This window comes from Cervus canadensis, chromosome 31 (assembly GCF_019320065.1).
Source record: "Cervus canadensis isolate Bull #8, Minnesota chromosome 31, ASM1932006v1, whole genome shotgun sequence".
In the NCBI taxonomy this organism is placed as follows: domain Eukaryota; kingdom Metazoa; phylum Chordata; class Mammalia; order Artiodactyla; family Cervidae; genus Cervus; species Cervus canadensis.
Window position 1 is genome coordinate 23,832,766 of NC_057416.1, and position 21,385 is coordinate 23,854,150.

Here is a 21,385-nt window from a genome sequence, read left to right on the forward strand (position 1 = left end):
GCGTAAAGAATTTAATACGTCCCAGGGCTGATTCGGGTTTCTTTGCATCCCTCTTTCCCGGTCCGGTCTCATTTTCCGCGCCCCCGCTTTTACTTATGCATTTAATTTCCCAGAGGCCGCTTTTGGCAGGGGGTGCGTGCGCGCAGCGGTGGGGACACGACAGAAGCCAAAAATGATGCCTCCGACATCTTGCCAAGTCTTGTTAGTGAGAATTAACCACCGAGCAGGGAATTACGGGACTCGCTCGGGGCCCTGGTGGCAGCGGGGTCGAGTCTTCTGCTCCCGGCCGGCGGAGGCGACAAGGGCCGGTGAACCCGCTCCCTGCCCTGACTCGGCCTTCCGCTCTGCCTTTGTTCCCCGCGGAGCGGATCTCCAGGGCTGTCGCCTCCGGCCCCCAGGGCCACCCCTTCACTCCCCAGCCCGGCCTCGGCGGCGGCCTCCACCTCCGAAATCTACAGCTCTCCATTCCCTCTCGCAGCGTCCGGCCTCCCGGACCCCAGGCCCAAGCCGAGTGCGCCAAAATAGCTCTGCGATGTACTGATCCCGTCTCTATATAGAATTTACTATTTTATTCATCGTGGACTTGCGGGGGGGCGGGGGCACTAATTTTAATTGTTTAAGCCACTACTTTATTTATTTTGACTACTCAGTTTCGGGTTCCCCTTGACATTTGGCTCACGAGGAGCGGCCACTACTGAGCACCCAGTGAGGCCGCGGGGCGCTCCGGCGGGGAGGTCACCAGTCAAAGGTTTGCTGCTTGGCTTCTCCGCTGGGAAGGGGAATGTACTCTCTCCCAAGGCTTTTGTCCGTTTTCTCTCTTGCTGATGTGGTCGTGAGGCTCTGTGTAAAGACTTGCTGTCCCTGGCACACCAGGAACGCGCCCTTTCCAAGGAGCCCCCGCGCGCCCACCCTGGCTTTCCCGGGACGCTCTTGGAATCCGCTTCCAGAAAAACGCCGATGCCTTTACAAGGACTTAAACTGGACATCTCTTGGAAGAGCCTCTCAGTCGGAGGCAGGTCCGGGCGAATTGCACACGTGTCGCAGGAGCTGGGAGACGTCCCCCAGAGGCACGGCCGGGCTCCGCTAGCCTTTGTCTGGCATAAGCCGGGGGCGCCTCCGCGTCCGCCTGACCCCCCGCCCGGCCCTCACGTGGCCCGTAAATAACAGGTCCGGAGGCAGGAAAATGCCCACCGAACAAAGACTTGCTTTCTGCACCTGACGGTAATCCGCGGTGGCAAAGCCCGTAAATCCCGCAGGCAATTCACACGGAAGGGGGCGTGGGCGGGCGCGTGTGTGTCTGCGTCGACGTGGGCCCGCCCGCGCCTGCGCGCCCGCAACCTGGAGGCGAGCCGCAGCATCCAATTCAAGTATTTAAGCCAAAATCCTTTTGCATTACCAACGCGAATGCCTGATATTTGAAAAAAGACTGGGGAAAAAAAAATCCTTTCCCTTCAAATCAGGAATTAGCTTTCGGTTATGTGAGTTTCGGCCAGCAAGATTTAAATTTTGTTTTTTATCTGGGTTCTCTGTAAGCACCCTAGATAATTTTTTTTTATTTTTGTTATTATAAGTGTGTGGGCCATTTGCTACACAAATAAATACAATGTAAGGGATCCTCGATCCTAGCTATAGAGGTGATAAAACTTGTCTCCAGTGAGTATGCAGGCCGGGGCGGAGGGGTTGGTGGGGAACCTTAATCAGTTTACAGGAGAACCTCCTGAAACAGCTTGTTTCCAAGATCTTGGAGAAAACAAGGGCATTTGGAAGGAAGACACTGAATGTCATTTCAAAGTTAATTTGATTAAGGAAGGCATTTCTTCGGGAGCTGGAATGGGATTGCCCACTGGAGAGAGATTTTATTTATACTCAGCAGGAAACCTCGGGGGTGAAAATACTTTAAACGTTCACTGTGACATGTAAATCCAACTTCTCTTTCATCAGATAGTCCTCAGACCGACCTTATTAGTCACTGTTAGGCCTGGCAAAACCCTTGTTCTTGTTTAAGAACATTTCTTTCCAATTAGGAAATTGTGTGATCTGGGAATTTAAAGCCCAGAGCAGGATCCCCTGAGAGGACTATCTATGGCTTCTATTCTGGTTTTGATGCCAACCTCTGACTCACTGGGCTGTCTCCAAGTGCCTAAATAAAACTTGCCTGAAAAATCACTAATGAATTAAAGTGATGATGAAAAGAAGAGTTATGTGGATTCCTCTTTACTGAGTGGATCCCTCTCACCTTGCTTATTACTCTCAAGTGGAACAGGAGTCGTCCTTTTGGCATAGAGCTGTTGGCTAGGTTTCTTAGATCAGCTGATTGGGGAGCTTCCACCCTAGTAATGAGAATGCTCAAAAGAACTGAGAGGCTGTCTCATGCTCCTCAAGGGAAGAAGTCTGTACATATTGTGTGTTCTTAGGTAACAGGTATAGATGAATTAAAGAATGTCTTGTCCTTTCCTGCCCACCTCTGCTTATCAAGTCAGGACTCAAAAGCAATGGAAGGTCTTCAGTGTTGAGAATGAACATCACCAAACAACCTCAAAAACAGCCTGAAGGGTTTTTTTAGTCCTGACTTTCTCATAGATTTGTTCAGTAACCTCCATTTATTTTTCTAGCCATAGTACTGTAGCACTTGCTGATGATTTAAAGTGCTAGGTTTCTAATCCAGGGTCTCTGCAGAAAGCTTTTAATACATTGCTTCACCCCATACTTTATTTTAAAAACAATTCAATCTAGGCTATGCCAGCATTTAGCTTAGTGATCTTGGGCAAGATAATCTCCCTGGAGTCCAGTTTCTTCATCTGCAAAATGAAGAGTTTGGGCACGATTGATTTGTCAGAGCCAGTTCGTTTCCAACCCTGTGTGACTCTGAATTGGAGAGCGCTCTGCCTGCCTGAAATAACCACCTTCTCTCTCTCAAAGCCAGGCACTCTGAAATCCACAAGTCACAGCACAGTCTCTGCCTCCTTCCTGTCCCTCATTTGCTTAACGTTGGTAATTTTAATTTATATGTTAAGTCAAGTGCTAATGTCCCTAGTTTCTTAACAAAACTTCAAGTTTTGAAAATCAAATTTTGAAAGCAAGTGTTCCACATAGGAGATAAAAAGTGGGCTCAGATTTTTGGGGGAGTTCACTCCAGCTGTGAATATTTTAATATTCATTTATTTGACACACATGTTAAACTCCATGGGGGAAACAAACTTGTCTCAAACACTGTGCCTTCAAAGAGTTTATGATCTATTTGGTTTAGTCAGGGTGTGATTGTTGCAGTTTGTTATTGCAGGGCAGAATCAAATATCTTTAGGAAAGAACAAACACAATGCCAAGGGGATTCAGACAAGAAAGAGGTTGAAATGTTTTGTGAGATCCATAGGGAAATGGAAGAAAAAGGCCACTGTGAATAAAATTAATTTCATCTATTTAGATGTTATCCTTGATTTCTCTTGGTTGGTCCCTATTCTTTTTTTTTTTTAAGCTTTCATTCCGCCTCTGACATTCATTCTGTCCTTGAGCCTTGTGTCTTTTCCTTTCATCTGTTAACTTCTCTCTTCCCCAGTGGGTTTGCCTGCTGAAAATAGATGAGCTCTTGGTCTGAAGCTGCAAGGGAGCCAAGATGATGCAAAAGTTCTGTAGAAAATATCGGCCATGGACAGCGAGCCTACCCAGATGTAAGGTGACCCGAGTGTGGGCCTGACTCTAGGTAGCTCTGTCATCTTCAGCAAATCAATTTTCTACATCTTAATTTTACCATCTATAGAAGGAGGGAAAATAATGTACTTATTTACTTTTCTCAGGACAGCAAAATATCTAAATCACTTTCCCAGGAATCCTGCTGTGAACTTCTTTTCCAAACCAAATATTAGCATAAGTGGTCAGAAAAGATTTTTGGAATTGTGAGAGTATATATATATATATATAATTTAAAAATTCTTACCAAGAATTAAGCATTAAATCACATTTATGTATTTTCTAAATGTTTTTTTGAAAACAATAAAACAACCCTAAATTAAGACTATCACAGGAAACCTGGGACTTTGTGGCATTATTTCTTCACTGGTGAAATAGCATGTGCTCAGTCACTCCAGTCATGTCTGACTCTTTGCTACCCCATGGCCTATAGCCTACCAGACTCCTCTGTCCATGGGATTTTCCAGGCAAGAATACTGGAGCAGGTTGCCATTTCCTCCTGCAGGAGATCTTCCCAACCCAGGGATGGAACCTGCATCTTCTGAGGCTCCTGCACTGGCAGGCAGGTTCTTCACCACTCAAGCCACCTAGAAAGCCCCATTGGTGAAACAGTAGAGGAAGCAAAGTTTATAGAAGACCCCTGTCATGCCACCTGTTTGCTATCACAGCCCCTTGTCATCATTATCCACTGAAGTCTCCATAGTTATTCTGCAGAGGGTCCCGGAGGCAATCCTTCCTGCCCAATGATGTAACAAAGGGAGTGTGTGTCCTGCCTTTCAGAAGGTTTAGCTGGACTCTGCTTCCACATTTTGGCCTAATTGAAGTCTTTTTGTGTAATGGTTCATTCTCTTCATAACTGTACAGGAGAGACCAAATATCTTCCCTCAACTCTCTTAGCTTTGTACCTGGAACAAATTAAGCTGACAAAGACAGGCTGTGCCTGTGTGCGCTCAGTCACTTCAGGCATATCTGACTCTTTGTGACTCTATGGACTGTAGCCCTTTAGGCTCCTCTGTCCATGGGATTCTCTAGACAAGAATACTGGAGCAGGTTCCCATGCCCTCATCCATGGGAATCTTCCTGACCCAGGGATGAAACCTGAGTCTCTTATGTCTCCTGCCTTGGTAGGCGGGTTCTTTGCCACTAGCGCCACCTGGGAACCACCCCACCCCCCCAAAGACAGGCTAACAGGAGAAAGAGCATACAATTTTAGTTGATGTTAATATATACATATACATATATTTTTTTTTAACATGTACAGGGGATTCACAGAAAAGGAACCCAAAGAAGTGGCTAGACTTGGCGGCTTATATGCCATTTTAACAAAGAGCAATAAGTTGCGAAAGTTGTGTCAGACTCTTTGTGACCCCATGGAATTCCAGTCCATGGAATTCTTCAGGCCAGAATACTGGAGTGTGTAGCCTATCCCTTCTCCAGGGGATCTTCCCGACCCAGGGATCAAACCCAGGTCTCCCTCATTGCAGGCGGACTCTTTCCCAGCTGAGTCACCAGCAAAGCCCAAAATTACTGGAGTGGGTAGCCTATCCCTTCTTGAGGGGATCTTCCCGACCCAGGAATTGAACCGAGGCCTCCTGCATTGCATGCGGATTCTTTACCAACAGAGCTATTAGGGAAGCCCTGATAAATTGTAGAGGAGCAATTAGACAAAGAAAAGAGAAGCTGAGCGTCTAGGGCTGATGAGTTATGGAAAGGTGATTAGGAAATAAGTGGGGGAAATAATGGTAGATTAGGGTTATTTAGGACTTCCCTTGTGGCTCAGCTGGTAAAGAATCCACCTGCAATGCGGGAGATCTGGGTTCAGTTCCTGGGTTGGGCAGATCCCCTGGAGAAGGGAAAGGCTACCCACTCCAGTATGCTGGCCTGGAAAATTCCATGGACTGTACAGCCCATGGGGTCACAAAGAGTTGACACAACAGCAACTTTCACTTTCAGGGTTATTTAGTGAGGTTTTATTTGTGCAGACTCATCTAGGTACTGTACTCTGGTGACAAGGGTCATTCTCCTCCCCCTGAGCAGGAGAAGGAGGCACCTACAGGGGGGAATTCATGCCCTGCTTCTAGGCAGATGGGAAGTAGGGAGGCAGAGAGTTCTTTTCACATCTGTTTCTCAGTTGCCTTTAGCTGACAATAGTCCTTATGCTACAGCAGCATTTCTGGGGGTGGCACATTGTGATCCCCTTCAGAACCATCTCGAAGCTTGACCAAATGCTTGGCAGGGCAAAGAGAGATGCCAGAGCCTCAGCTTGAGGCTTGCTTGAATGATGAGTACATAGCCCATCAGTGAATCATTGAATGATTCAGCCCATTAATGGTTTCAGAAACCTGTTAGAAGCTAAAGTCCTTACTTCTGAGTTTTCAGGCAGATGGAAGGAAGGGACCAAGAAGCAACAATTCCTAAAGGAAAAATATCCACAGTCGATGAACTATTTTAACAAAAAGCAAAATGCCATGGATACTCCATGATCAATTCACAAATCATTGGTTCAGCTCACCTTGGTTGAAGTAATCTGAAATCAGGACCAGCCTCTCCTAGCTGGTTGGATACTCAGATCAACAATCCCCGAAAGGAACAAAAGAAACAGAGGGAGGCAGGGCAGAGGGGCTCCACCGGCCACATCCGGCTTCTCAGTGAGCTGCTAGGACTCCGGGAGAAAGCCCACCTGCTCAGCGGCCCCAGACCCACCTTTGCCTCCATCATCCTGCACCGTGAAGCCGTCCTCAGACTGTGTACATTTCCTCTGTGTGATCTAATTGTCCAGGCTATCCAGTTTCTGTCTTTAAAAAAAAAAAAATTATTTGGGCCATCCAGAGTCAATATGCCAAAGGAATACAGCTAAATGTGCTCCATTCTTTCCCAGGTAAGAGTTGTATCTGTGGATACCTTTTCTGTTGGAATTAGCATAACAGTCCACAGAGGTTTACTCACTGAGGGAGACACCCAGGGTCCTCTTTAAGCAGTGGTTAATTACATCCTACTATTTATCCCATTTATTAGAAGTTAACTAATTAGCACCCAGCCAACTCCATTTTTAATCTAACGTGTTCCTGTTCCCCCATCCCCCACCCCCCCAGACTCCCAGTGTCCTGAGTCCTCTGGGTCACACATTCCTGAGCCAGGGAAGCCTGTCCTCTCTTCTAGGTGACCCAGGCCCCTTTAGCAAGGCCCATCCTGCTGCCCCTGCCTTGAGTCTGAGCTGTATCCTCTCTAGCCCTAGATTTCATTTGGTGCAATGAGAACAGACCCAGGCTTTGGAGCCAGGCAAATGTGGGTTGTTAGCTCAGCCATTTAGCGGCTGGGGAACTTTAGGTAAGTCCTGATTTCCCCTTTCCTCATCTTTTCAATGGGAATGTTACTAACATGTAGACTAATTATTGGGAATGTTATTCAACAAATCTTACTCCCTTAAAGAACTTTTTAAAAAGAAGCTAAGAGATGTCTATGAGGCAACATTGTTTTGTTTTGTTTTGTTTTTTTAATATTTATTTATTTGTCTGTGCCTGTTCTTAGTTGTGGCATCCAAACTCTTAGCTGTGGCATGTGGGATCTACTTTCTAGACCAGGGATCAATCCTGGGCCCCTTGCAATGGGAGCTCGGAGTCTTAGCCACTGGACCACCAGGGAAGTCCTAATATTTATCCTTTTGTGTCTGATTTATCTATCTCAGCATTATGCTTTCAAGAGTGGTCTATATTGTACCATGTATCAGGATTTCATTTCTTTTTTAAGACTGAATAGTATTTCACTGTATGTATAGACCACGTTTTCTTTATCCATTCATCTGTTGATGAACATCTGGGTTATTTCTAGCTATTGTGAATAATATTCTGCACATTGGTGTACAGTATCTGCTAAGTCTTGCCTTTCAAACCTCTCAGGTTTACATCTGCAAGTGGAATTGCTAGATCATATAGTAATTCTCGGTTTAACTCTTTGAGGTTCATCTTTTTTTATCTGTTGGATACTCATATGCTCTATTTACTTTTCCATAGCTCACATGTCTCGTAAGTTATGTCTTAGTTTATTCTGGCTGTTATAACAAATTTCCAGAGACTCAGCAACTTAAACAACAAACATTTGTTCCTCCCAGTTCTGGAGGCTGGAAAGTCTAAGACCAAGATTTCGGCAGGTCTGCCATCTGGTTTTATCTTCTCATTGTGACCTCACATGGCAGAAAAGACAAGGAAGTTCCCTGGGGTCCCTTTTAGAAGAGCATGAACCCCATTCCTGAGGGCTTCACCCTCATGAGCTAATCACCTCCTGAAGACCCCACATCTAATACCATCACCTTGGGGGTTAGGGCTCCAACACATGAATTTTGAAAGGACACAGATCTTCAGTCTGCAGCACACTTCTCTACTTAGGTTTCCTCATTTTCTGTAGCAGAATTGAGTCATCTTAGGTATTGCAGCCGATGCGCATTACAACCCCTGCCAAGCAACATGGTTCTGATCTGATCATGGACCTTGACCAAACTTCTGCAGTCCTCAGGCCAAACCTGAGCACAGAATACCTGGATGAGAGATGTATTAATTTATTGATTGCGAGGACTGTGCTCAGAAAGAAGTCCTGAGTCCTCCACGCCTCTGACCTGCGCTCCCACCAGCCTCTCTGCACTGTTCATACTGTTTACATTCTTTCAAACGCTGCTGTAGGATTCACCTGCTCTCCACACCATCCCTGTGGCTGCCTTCTCTGACCTCCACTTCCTGCTCCTTTTATGTAGTTCAGATGTTTACTGCGTGGGGGGTGGGGGGTGGAGGTGGGGGTGGGTGGGTACCCAGGGCCACCAGCTCACTCTCCTGGACAGGGAGCCTCAGCTTCTTGACTAGTCCACCCAACCAGCTGGCCCCGGCCCCCCTCAGCACCACCAACAGCCCGAGGGCCTTTCCAATCTTCCCCTGAAAAGGCAGATTTAATCCTCTCTGCAGCAACTTCTGACCAGACAGACTGCTTCCGCTCACCGGGGGCTCACAAACCCAGTCACACTGAAATGCGCTTATGTCTGTGGATGGTTGTTCAGAGCTGAACCCGTGCTGGAGGGTACATACGCACTTCCTGGCCCCAGGCATAAACATCACGTGTGTATTCTTTCCTTTCAGAAGGGATACTTTTCAGGCTTGTAATGAAGTGTGGTCAGAACATATTCTCTTCTAGAATATTAGGTCAGTCAGAGGTTTTTCCTTCTTCTTTATACATGTGAATGAAAACGGAAGTCAGCAAAGCCTGTCATTGAATACGGTACACACGTGTCAGCAGAAGAAGTTCTAAAGTGGACTTTTCTCTGGGGTATTTGTTGGTGATTTAAAGGGAAAGGCAAGGGATTAGACTGTGTGCCTCTTGCAGTAGCTTCCATCTATGGGTTGGGAAAAACACAGAAATATCTAAATATTATACAATATCTAAATAATTATCTAAACGTGATCAAGTTTTCCACTTGGAAGTTATCAAGTCTGAAGTATATCAAATTGAAGAAAGCTGCAATATAGATTCTTTTTTTATCTTATGAGGACTCCTGTTTCTATGCCTTCTCTCCAGTTGACTGAAGAATTAAGGAAAATGTTTTGCTTGAACTTTCTCTGTAGGGCAACCCTGGCAAAGGTCTTTTCCTGTATTAAATTCCCCATGACCTTGCACGGCAGAGGTGACGTGTGTGTGTGTGCATATATATACATATACACATACATATATGTATGTATGCATAGGCATGTGTACATATACACATATGTGTGTATAACATTTATTTTTTTTCATCTTGAACCACCCATTTCCAACTTCCCCCTCATTTTTGCAAAATCCCCTTATCCCTTCCCCACCCCTTGCAATGCAAAGGGGGTTTTCTCCTTCCCACTCTGTGTTGCTGTTAACTCATATACACTCGTGACAGGATGTATTCAAATTAAATGCTCACCAAATTCAGAGACCAGTTTTTCTTCCACCCGCAGTGTGCGTTTTCTGACTCGCCGATGCATGTTTAGCTGGTTTTCACTTTAGAAGGTCAGCAGCCCTCACTGGGTGGTGATTGACAGGCGAGAGCAGGGTGGGGGAGGGTCGCCCCCTCCCCGGGAGTCAGCATCTTGGCAGAGGAGGAGAGTAGTTGGTCACGTTGGCTCGGCTCCGGTGCCGGGCGCACCCCAGTCAACACCTCGGGGTTCCCTTGCATCTGTGTACCTGCCTCCCTCCTGCCTCCTTCAAATCCTGTTCTGAGAGGAGGCAGAGGTAGTCGCTGCCAGGATAATTAAAATGGAAAGGTGGTTGACAGAGGCGCTGACTGTGTATGCTGGGTTTGTAGCCAAGGTACCCCATTAGCTCGGGGCGCCTGTGGACACCTGTGATTCCCCAACCTCCTGCCTACCCCCTGGATGGGTGGGACTCCGCTCTGAAGAGAACGCAATATAAAATACCCAGGATGGAGGCCAGGAAACAAATACTCTGAACCGGGGGTCGTTCACTAGGGCTGCTGTGATGAAAGACCACAGAATGAACGGCTTACATTGCAGATATTTATTTCTACACAGTTCTGGAGGCCAGAAGTTGAGATCAGGGGTGGTTTCTTCTGAGGCCTCTCTCCTTGGTGGATGGATGGATGATGGTCTTCTCACTGTGTCCTCACATGGCCTTTCCTCTGTAAGTCTCTGTCCTCGTGGCCTCTTCTTATAGGGGCACTAGTCATATTTGATTAAGACCCACTCTAAGGTCCTCATTTTAACTTAATTACCTCATTAAAGCCCTCACCTCCAACTATATCGTATTCTGAGGTCCTGGGAATTAGGACATTAACTTATTAATTCTGGTGATGTAACGAAACTGCTGTGAACTTTTCCCAGGAGGAGATCTGATCCCTTCACCGTATTCTTCCTGACCCTGTCTCCCCAGGAGGTAGCTTCCTGTAGGTTATGGAATCAGACTTGGACCCCAGTTGGATCCTTTCTAGCTGTGTCACCTTAGGTCGGTTACTTGATATCTCTGAGCTCAGGTTTCCTCTCCTGGGAAATGGGGGCAAAATACATACGTGCCTGGCTTGATACTGATCTCCGTACCCAGATCCTCTGCCTTTCTTTCCTCTTGACTCTATTCCCTTCTCTAGGTCCCCAAGGACATGCCATCCAGAGAGAAGACAGATGCATTGATTTGTGATATGTCAGCAGGTGCCAGCCAGGTCCATCACTATGCCCACCTCAGAACCTCTATGAAAGGAAATCTATCTCCCAGGGCTTTGTCTCTTCCCGGGTCCCCCAGGCTCAGCTGAACCTGCTCGGGGCTCTTGGTCTGGCTTGGGGGTGGGGACAGACTAGGGAGCCTCACCTCCAAGGCCAGTTGTTCCTAAACAGGCAGGGGGCGGGGTTTAGACTCCAGAGGGGCCACAGACTGAGATCAGAAGGCTCCAGGCTTGGATCAGGGCCAAGGCAAAAGCCACGCGTACCAGTTGTCAGAGGCCAGTGATTAGCAGTTTCCCAGGCTGGGGAAGGTGACCTGTCGCTCAGGGCTCTGGGGGAGAGAGAGGAGGCAGGGACGGGACCAGACTCCCTGGGAGAGAAAGCAGTGCGTGGAGGATGGCCCTGAATTCAGGGAAGAAGTTTCTCAACCAAGAGTGTCACAGGGCAGCTGGCATCAGCCCCTTCCAAGAGCCACCCCCATATCCACCCCTCCCGCGCTGACCAGCAGGCTCCGCTGAGGCAGGGGGCTCTGCGAAGGGGCACAGCGACCTCTGGTAGAGAAATGATGAGAGGGGGGAGGCCAGCCCCACTAAGGCTTCGCACGGGGACAGGCTGGCCCGCTGGTGGCCCCGTCCTCTCCCATCTCCCCGTTGCCTTTTCCTGCCTTTCATGGCTGGCTCGCATCTCTCCAGATGGTGCAGAGTGGAAGAGGTCACAGGGAAGCAGGTCTGCTGTGCTTGGGGAGGGGTGGGGCTGAGTTAGGGTTCTGCAAGTATTGTGTGCTCGGAGGCACCCCTTTCTTCCCAGAGCAACAGAGAACAGACAAGAGCTTAAGTCAGCGCCCTAGCTCCAGTGTCTTCCTGCAGCTCTCCTGGGGGTGGGGGAGGAGAGATCGGATGGGCACAGGGCTCCCCTGGCCCCCCAGCTTATCCACGAAGATGACACAGATGCCGCTCAGCCCCGAAGTTCCTCCCCCAAGTCTAGCTGTGAGCCCGTTCCCCACCGGCTGGCAGCCTGGGGGCTGGCTGTGTTGCCCAGGCCTGGCCTTTCCCCACGATCTCCTGGTCTTGGCTCCATGTCAGTCCTGGGCGTGGACTCTTGCTGCCTGGGTCTGGCAGTCAGGCCTTTCCCACCTGGGGCTAGATGCTGCCTGTTGAAGCCCCACTTCCTAGATGGGGGTGGGTGTGCTCTATTTGATTGGACAGAAAGGCCCTGCACCCCGTGAGTGACCCCCTTGGCATCTTGGCACCAGCTGCCCTGCTGACCACTGACCACAGGGATTTACATTTCCTGTCCTCCCCTCCTCCCCCACCCAGTGAGCAGTGAAACCAACTGGGGTTAATCCCTCCAGACCGCTGGCTGCCACGGTGGGTGTCAAGCGTGCCTCCTGGCTGAGCCCAGGAGCCCTGGGCTCTGGGAGTGTCCACGTGGGAGGCACGTGCGGCAGTGGGCTGTGGACCCCCTGCGGGCCCTCCCAGAGCCATCTCTACTTCTCTCCCTCTCTTCTCTGGGCACTTCCCTGGCAGCTGGCTCATCTGGCTCAATGTCTCTGGATCTTTTGACTTGGATGACCTCCCACCTGGGTTACTGCCCCGGCCTCCTTACTTGTCCACCCGCCCCATCCCGGGCCCCTGCCCCGTCTCTTCCTGCTTCCAGCACGAGGCTGCTCTGATCATATATCCTGATTACAAATGTTTATGATTCTGGCCACCTTCATGGAGGCTGCAGTGGACCCTCCACCTCCTTTCCCAATGTCCACCCTTCGTCTGGAATCACCCTTTGCCCCAAGTCTTTCCTGGATATGCTCTGTATTTTCTTTCCCGAGTGACTGGGCTCACCCTGTTCTCTGTGCCCCCAACGCCCTTCTGCTGGGACTCTTGAGACAGTTTAAGAAAGATCCCGCCTCTGAGCTTTGAGCACGCACATCCGAATCTGCTATCCATGTGATCCCCAGCCCACTCTCACCAGAGACTTATGCAAGCTACCCCCGGTCTGTTTGAGAATTGCCCCATGCCTGAATGATGCAAAACCAGAGTCATAACCCTCTCAAGAGAGACTTTGAACTTCACTTATTAATCAATTGGAAATTTGGACAGAACTTCTGCCTGATGTCTGTCCCTTTCACTTTCAGTTCAGGGAGCCTCACTGAGCTTCCTTCAAGGATGTGGCTCTCTTTGCCTCGCAAACAATACATTCTGTACATTTAGGCCACTTTGTCTTTGTTTCTTGACAAGACCTAGTCAGAGTTTTCTTAATTTTTCAGCCCAAAGTAACCTTCTTGTCTCTCTAGCTCCTTTAACATTTTGTCTGTTCTGTAAAGCCGGCCCCTATCTTCTTTTATGCATTCATTTAACAGATACCCAGGCATTATTATTATACCAGACACTGTTGCTTGCCCTGAGCTATGGTAGTGAACAAAACAGACAAGGATAAAAAAACCTGATATCATGGAACTTACATCATGTACAGAGAAAGACAATAAAAACACAGAAGTAATTTGTATAATGTGTTACATATTGATAGGCCATGGAGAAAAATAAAGCAAGGATAGAGATACAGAACGTTGGAGGATGCTAAAAATTTTAAATAAGACATTTTATAAACTTGACCTAGGCCATTTTGGATATGCTCAATTCTTAGGGGGTTTTTGGTAGATGGCAGCAGCTGCTGAGAAATTTGAGGTAGGTGGGGGTTAGCCGTTCCCCTGTAATGTCACTGTCAGGAAATAATCAAAGTACAGCTCATACCAGACTCTGCTTATGATGATTATTAATCAAATACTTTGTTAGCAAAGCAGATCTGAAATTGTTCATACAACCTGTACTGAATTCCCATAGACTTTTCGTATTTCCCAGGTTCTGTGCCTTCTAGTCAGGATCTTGGTCCACAAATCGCTCTAAACCAACCTCTGGGTATGGCTCAAAGCAGGAACTCCGACTCTTTGTGACCACGTGGACTGTAGCCCACCAGGCTCCTCTGTCCATAGAGATTCTCCAGGCAAGAGTACTGGAGTGGGTTGCCATTTCCTTCTCCAGAGGATCTTCCTGACCCAGGGATTGAACCCAGGCCTCCTACATTGCAGGCAGGAGATTTGAGATGGGGGTAATAGAAATTCTTGGAATAGCATCCTGGGAGTGAGGCCTTTTCTGGGAGAATACCAGCTGAGTATTGCTGGACTGTGGATTCTTTTTAAAAAAAAAATTTTTTTTTTTAGAAACTTCCCTGGTGGTCCAGTGGCTAAGATTCCAAGCTCCCAATGCAGGGAGCCCAGGTTCCATTGCTGGTCAGGTAACTAGTTCCCACATGCCACAGCTGAGAGTTTGCATGCTGCAACTCAAGATTCCTCTTGCTGCAACAAAGACCCAACACGACCAAATAAAATAAATATGAATATTTGAAGTTATTTTAAAATTAATTATTTTTGGCTCTGCAGGGTATATGTTTCAGTGCTATTCTCTCACATCATCCCGCCCTCTCCTTCCGCCACGGGGTCCAAAAGTCTGTTCTTTGTGTCTGTGTCTCCTCTGCTGCCCTGCATGTAGAATCGTTGGTACCATCTTTTTAGATTCCACATATAGGCGGTAATATATAATATTTATCTTTCTCTTTCTGACTTACTTTACTCTGTATAATAGCCTCTAGGTTAATCCACCTCATTAGAACTGACTCAGATGCATTCCTTTTTATAGCTGAGTGGTATTCCATTGTGTTTATACACCACCACTTCCTTCTCCATTCATCTGTTGCTGGACATCTAGGTTATTTCTATGTCCCCGCTATTGTAAATAGTGCTGCAGTGAGCATTCGGATACATGTGTCTTTTTCAGTTATGATTTCCTCAGGGTATACTCCCAGTAGTGAGATTGCTGGGTAGCATAGTAGTTTTATTCCTAGTTTTTAAAGGAATCTCCATACTATTCTCCAGTGGTTTTATCACTTTGCATTCCCATCAAGAGTACACTTCAGTCTTTTAAAAATTTGAAATTAAGAAAAAAGCAAGGGAAGGAAATGGCAACCCACTCCAGTATTCTTGCCTCGGAAATCCCACGGACAGAGGAGCTTGGTGAGCTACAGTCCACAGGGTCACAAAGAGCTGGACACAACTGAGCGCCTAATCAACAACAACAAAGGCAAGAAAGAGAAGATGAGGGTGATGCTGTGAGGAGGTGCTGGAGGGGATGGCTGCCGTGAAAACCACTGAAGGAGTGATGGCCTGCGATGGAGACTCGGGGGAGGTAGGCATCACTCCAAGTTTGAGCCTCAAACGGGGCAGACAGGTTGATGAAGCTCTTTCATCACAGAAGCCTGAAAAATCTGTCTTGGTTATTGAACTTAAATATGAAAAACCTAAAGGAGAGTTTTAAAATCAATTTGTAGGAAATCGGGACACACTCCTGTGACCCACGCATAGAAGGTCTAAGTTCATAGAGACTGCGGACATGTCTTAGATGTAACCGACACCCGTGAGAGGCCTTTCGCTGAGCTGGGTGCTCACCATTTCCCTAAGAGGCAGAGAGAACTGTGTGGATGAGTAACCCGAGCAAAACCTATTGACAATACATTGTGAAATAAGTTTTATATCATGTGATTCAGATGAAATGTTCTGTGGGAGTTTGGAGAAGAAAAAGAATTCCCCCCTGAGATGACCAGTTGGGCCCTGGAGGGTTAGGTAGATGGGATTAGGACAGGGGTGATAATAATTATAAATATTTATCAAGCAGCGGCTGGTGCCAGGAGCGGTTCTGTCAGGAACTGTTTGGAGTGCTTGGCTCACGACGGGCCTTCGCGGTGGGCACTGTGACTATGCCCACTTTACAGATGAGGACAGTGAGGCCCACAGAACTTGGAGCGCTCCTGGAGGTTCCCTGGGGCAGGGGGATCTCACAGCATCTCATAGGGGATCTCACAGAGCCAGGATTGTGACCCCTGCAGCTGGCCCCAGAGTCCTACGCGAACCCTGCCTCCTTCATGCTCCATGGTGCACGCAGGTGGAGGGGGACAAATGAGCAGCTGAGTGGGGCTTAGGAGGGAGTCTGGGGTTCAGTGAGCTCCCTTGCCTGGCTCAGAGGAACCTCGCTGAGCCAAGTGGGGGAGTTTTCCAGGCTGTTGGGAGGCAGTCTTGACGGCTGCTCTCCTGGCTCTGGACAGTTGATTGCCAAGGGGAGGCCCTTTCTGAGCACAGAAGTGGGAATGGGGGGAGAAGCAAGAGGAAGGAAGCTGAGACGGGGCTGTGTTAGGGACCACATGGCCAGACCCCAAACACCCGTGGGGGCGAGGGCTGGCAAACAGGGCTGCACAGGAACACCAGGATGGAATCAGCCCCTGCAAAGGGCGTCTCCAAGGAGACTTGGTGGCTTTAAGGCCCATCAGCCCAGCTGGGTGCAGTGGGAGATCCCTTTTAGTGCCTAGGGGAGGAGCGTGCCTGCCAAGTCGCTTCAGTCCAATTCTTTGTGACCCTGTGGACAGTTGCCCACCAGGCTCCTCTGTCCATGGGATTCTCCAGGCAAGCATACTGGAGTGGGTTGCTATTTCCTCCTCCAGGAGATCTTCCCAGGGATCGAACCCACATCTCTTACCTCTCCTGTATTGGCAGGCGGGTTCTTTCACCTGGGAAACCCTGGTGGAGGGGGACTTGAGATAAATGAGCATTTGTCTCTCAAGCTCAGCCAATGAAGCTTTTCCAGCCACAGGTTTTTTTCCCCCTCCTTTTTCATCACACCCTCTGGAGTGGCAGGAAGAAATGCAGCCCGGGCGTAGTGGCTGGGGACAGCCAGCCTCAGACCCCCTCCCTCGTCTCTTACATAAGCCTCCTGCTCTCCTTCCGGCCTGCAGGCTTCAGCCCCAGGCTCCCGTGTGCGTCTGTTTGCGTGTTTCTGCTGCGAGCTGCTGCCCAGAGGGGCCGGCGGGCCGCGTCACAGCCTCTTGGGCTGAGTGCTGAAGGCCGAGTGCCTGACTCATCCGGCCCTGAGCCTGTGGAGCAGCTGGCCAGCTGCCTGGGCCCGTCCCTGGGCCGCCTCCGATGGCCTTTCCAGCCCCTCTTCACAGGCACCCCAGCTTCGGGGGAGAGGATCCCAAACAAAGGAGGCCACACAGTGTTACCCCTTTAAGCTATAAGCACGTCAGTCTCCCAGACGGGCCGAGCTCTGCTCTGGGTGGTGCAGGCCGAGCAGTTAACAAAGCCAGCTAGAGACGCTGCCCTTCAGGAGTTCACATTTTAGCAGGTGAATGAATGAGCTTAACCAGCTGTTGAAGAAATCCGGCCCTAAGCTGATCTGGCCCCACTGGACACCCCATCATCTGTACCCTGCAGTCCCTGTGGCTGTCTCCTCCCCCCACCTGGTCCTACCTTCTGGTCCTGCTCATCTTGAGAGTTGGCCTGGATGCGGGACGTGGGCCTCCTCCACCCTCTAAGCCCCATCAGGGCCTCCTGGAGGCACAGAAGACCTCCCCAAGGCCCTGTTGGGGGCCCGGCCATGCGAGACAGAGGTGACTCGGGAAGCTCATTCCAGTGGTTGCTCAGGGACAACCCCCCCTCAAGTTGAATTTAGGTTCATCCAAGCTGGGGAGCCTGGGAAACTCACGTTTGTGAGCGTCATTTGGCTGGTGGGTTTGGGGAAAGGTACAGTCCGGAGTCCACACTGTCCACTCCCGGTGCTGACTATCTGAGGCCCAAGCTGGGAGACTGCAGGGGAGGGGACAGGAGGGAGCTGGGGGCTGGCAGTGCCTTCGGGCACAGCGGGCGATGATGCTGCATAACGTGCTGCCCCTTGGAAGTTGCCCTGCGGCAGATGATGGTGGAACAAGGCCAGGGGTCTCACCGGCCCTGTGTTTCCTCTTTCAGCCACAGTGCCGTGATTTTCCTCTGGGGAAATGAGCTTTCCCTCAGTCGTGGTGGGGTTGTCGATCCAGCTGCCTTGCCTGTGATGGACACATCAAAGTGGCTTCTCAGAGTGCCTTTCTCTTGAGTACACGTGAGATCAGCCTCATGGATTTGTCCCAGTGGGGCTGTTGATAGGATTCTGCTACTCACATCCAAAATGGCCCTGGTTTGTGTCCTTTTCCTGCTTGATGATTCAGTTCTTTCTCCTATGCTGGGGACCATCCTGTATCCTCCAATACACTGATTTTCTTCTAGGTTATCTGGAGTTGTCTTCTGTTGCTGGCAACCTTAGAACTCTTAAGTGATGGCAAAGGTAGCCTGCACCGGTCCCTTGACCTGATCCTGGGCAGGGAGAGGCTGACACAGAACCGGTCGGGCTCGCAGGGTCCCCAGAACCCTGCCTTCCCCAGTGACGGCCGAGAGAGGAGGGGGCTGCTAGCAGAGCGGCTCAGCTGCACTTCGAGCTCCATCCAATAGCTCCCGCCCCTCTGCTGCATGCTCTAGGTGGCATGAAGAAAACGCCTTTGTATTTTGAACAGTGGTTTCCAGAAGATTCTTTTCACCTTGCCTGTGTCCTGGGTGGAGCGGAGGGAGGTTCTCTCATTAGGTGGCCAGCATCCAGCCTGGCCTCTCAGCTCTGACTCAGGGCCAGGCTCCAAGTCTGCTGTCTCCCTCCTTGCCTGGCCTCTCTCTTCCAAATCAGCTCATCCAAGAGCTCTGGAGCTGGGTCAGTACTAGCAGACAAGGAGAGTGTATGGCAAAGAGGAAAGAACCTGAGTCTGACCAGGCTATTGGTTGCAGCTCTGCAAACTGCAGGGACGTGGCCATTTTTGCTCACTGTTGCATCTCCAATGGAGGCTCCCAGGAAGGGCTCAATGGATGGTCATTCTCGAGGGACCCGGCTCCTAAGGAGGGTGGGCTCTCCTGGGGGCCCTCCCTTTCCCCTCTCAATGTCCAAGACACCTTGTCTCTCTGCCTCCTTGGCTGCTGCACCCATTGCTGTGGTCGTGGAACAAGCTGCCCCAGGAGGCAGTATGCACGCGCCCTCCAACGGTGTGCTCCAGCTGAGTCTGGGAGACCATCTAACGGGGATGTTTTAAGGGGATCCAAGTTCAAGGTGGGAAGTTGGGTTAAATGACCTCTGGGATCCCTTCTCATTTGGGGGTTTGATTATTCTATATCTATTGTTTGTTTTTTAATTAAAAAAAAAATTTTTTTTTACTGTGAATTTTTCAAGCGTGCAGAAAAGTACACAAGTAATACAATAACTAACAAACATCCATGTAACCAGCACCAACTGTCAGATTTAGCCTCTTGCCACATTTATTTTGGATACAAATGAGCTCCCTCTGCAGATTTGTGGGGTCTTTTTTAAAATTAAATATTTATTGAGGTATAATTTACATATACAGAGTACACAGATTTTTGAGTGTACAGTGTGATAAGCTTTGACAACTGTGTACATAAGTGGAACTACCACCTCAGACAAATTAGAGAATTTTCTCCTGTGTATCTTTTCCGGTCCATCCTCCCCCGCCAGAGGCAACCACTGTCCTGATTTCTCTCACCATAGATTCATTGCGCCTGATCTAGAACTTTCTATAAATAGAATCATGCAGAATGAACTCTTTTGTGCCTGGCCTCTTTTGCTCATCGTTATGTTTTTTTTGGATTCTTCCATGACGCTGTATCAGTAGTTCATTCCTTTTTATTTCTGAGTAATATTCCATGAGATGCAGACACCACAGTGTATCTATTCACCCAATAAAGGACCTTCCCATACATATTTGTCCAAGATAAATGAAGATGTATGTCCATAAAAAGAATCCCACAAGTATATTCATAGCAGCTTTTCTCATAATAGCCCCAAACTGGAAACAACCCAGGTGAGTGTTCTATTTTGATTTATGATCATCTTTCCTCAAAGACAGTGAGGACAGGATGCCCCCCTGATTCTTCCATGGACCATCACAGTGGTTTGAACATAGGGGAGAATCGGTAAGTCTTTGTTGAATGGGTGGAAGGCAGAGAAATGTGCAGCCTAGTCTCTGAGCCTAGTTTAAGAGATGAGGGGTAATGCTTACCCCTGATCAGCTCCACCGGGCATAAGACAGAATGTGAGCAGGGAAAACATAGGGGGCCGTTCATCCGAGAGCCTCAGTGCTAAGCTCAGCTCCTAGTACAGGGTAAGTGCTCAGAATATATATGTCGAATAAATGAAAAGAAGTAAACACGCTGTGGAGTGACAATCACTAGGTTCTCTTCCTTTTGGACCATGCTGGCTTCCACAGTAACCTTGCTTCCTGAAAAGACACACTCACCAGGGTATGGGGACAAAGAGTCAGTGTAAAACGCAGAGAAAGGTCCACCGGGAAGGCCTGGAGATAAGGATGAGGAGGTTAAGAGTTTCCAGAAGAAAGTTAAAATAAGCTGGTTTCTAGCTCTTGCCCCGATGCCCTATACATTAGCTCTTTCATTTTCATCCCTGGTAGACCCAAGCACAGGAATCTACCCATTTACAATTGAGAAATTTGCCTGGAGATCCCCAGGGACCTACCGCCTCTAGAATGCCCAGCCCCTCTCCTTTCCATGGCTGCTTCAGGCTCACACGTTCTCCGTGGTATCCAGCAAAGCCGGGAAGGGGAGAGCTTTTCCTCTCCCCCAGCCACGTGTTCCTACAGTTCACCTCTTCAGGAAACCAAACACGTGCCTGTAGATGGAAAGTTGATTTTACAAGGGATAGAAACTGTGGCCTCAGTTCAGTGGGTCTGTCCCAAGGCAGGGATAAATATGTTCCTTTAAATGACAAGTCTTCATAACTTCAAGTCCTTTCAGGCAGGAACAAAAGGTTTCAAGGGAAGGCTGGAAGAGGATGTTTCCTGGGTTCTCTGACTCTACTGTGACTCACAGGAGGATTCATATCTAAGGATCTAGAGTTTGGCCTGTGATGACCCAACTCTTTCACTTGTCCTGGAACCCGCAGGCACTTTAGCTTCTAGGAAGTCATAGTGGAAAAATGATGTAGGATTCCAAACTCTTGAATCCTTCTGATTGTGCACCTAGCTATTTATGGGGCCTCCAACGAGCCTGTTTCCTCACGTGTACAATGAGAATGCTGGATTAGACAATCTCTTAAGCACCGCCTTTCCAGCTCCAAAACCTATGCTTCTAGCATCACGAGTTCAAAACCTTGATCCCACTGGCTCTTATCACGATATTTATTTATTTATTTTTGTTGGCATATCATTGCTTTACAATTCTGTGTTAGTTTCTGATGTGAGTCTTCAAAACACATGAACTCGATGCTAGAGATGGCTGTGAACATTTCTCCCCCATGCACTTATAGGGATGAGACTGGTGGGTAAAATAGATCGCTAGTGGGAAGCTACTCTATAGCACAGGGAGGTATGTTCACAGCCAGCTCTAGATCGAGTTCATGTGTTTTGAACACTCACACGCATGTTTTAAAGACAACAGCTCACTGTTCGTTCCTATCAAGGCAGTTTTCCTGCTCACAATGTCTCTTTTTTAGGGTCTAATTCGGAAATGGTTTTAGTCAACTGTCAGTGTAGATGGGAAAAAAAAATTCTGAAAGATTTTCTGCTTTCTATCCTTGTTGATAATACAAACAAGGCCCCACCGCCTT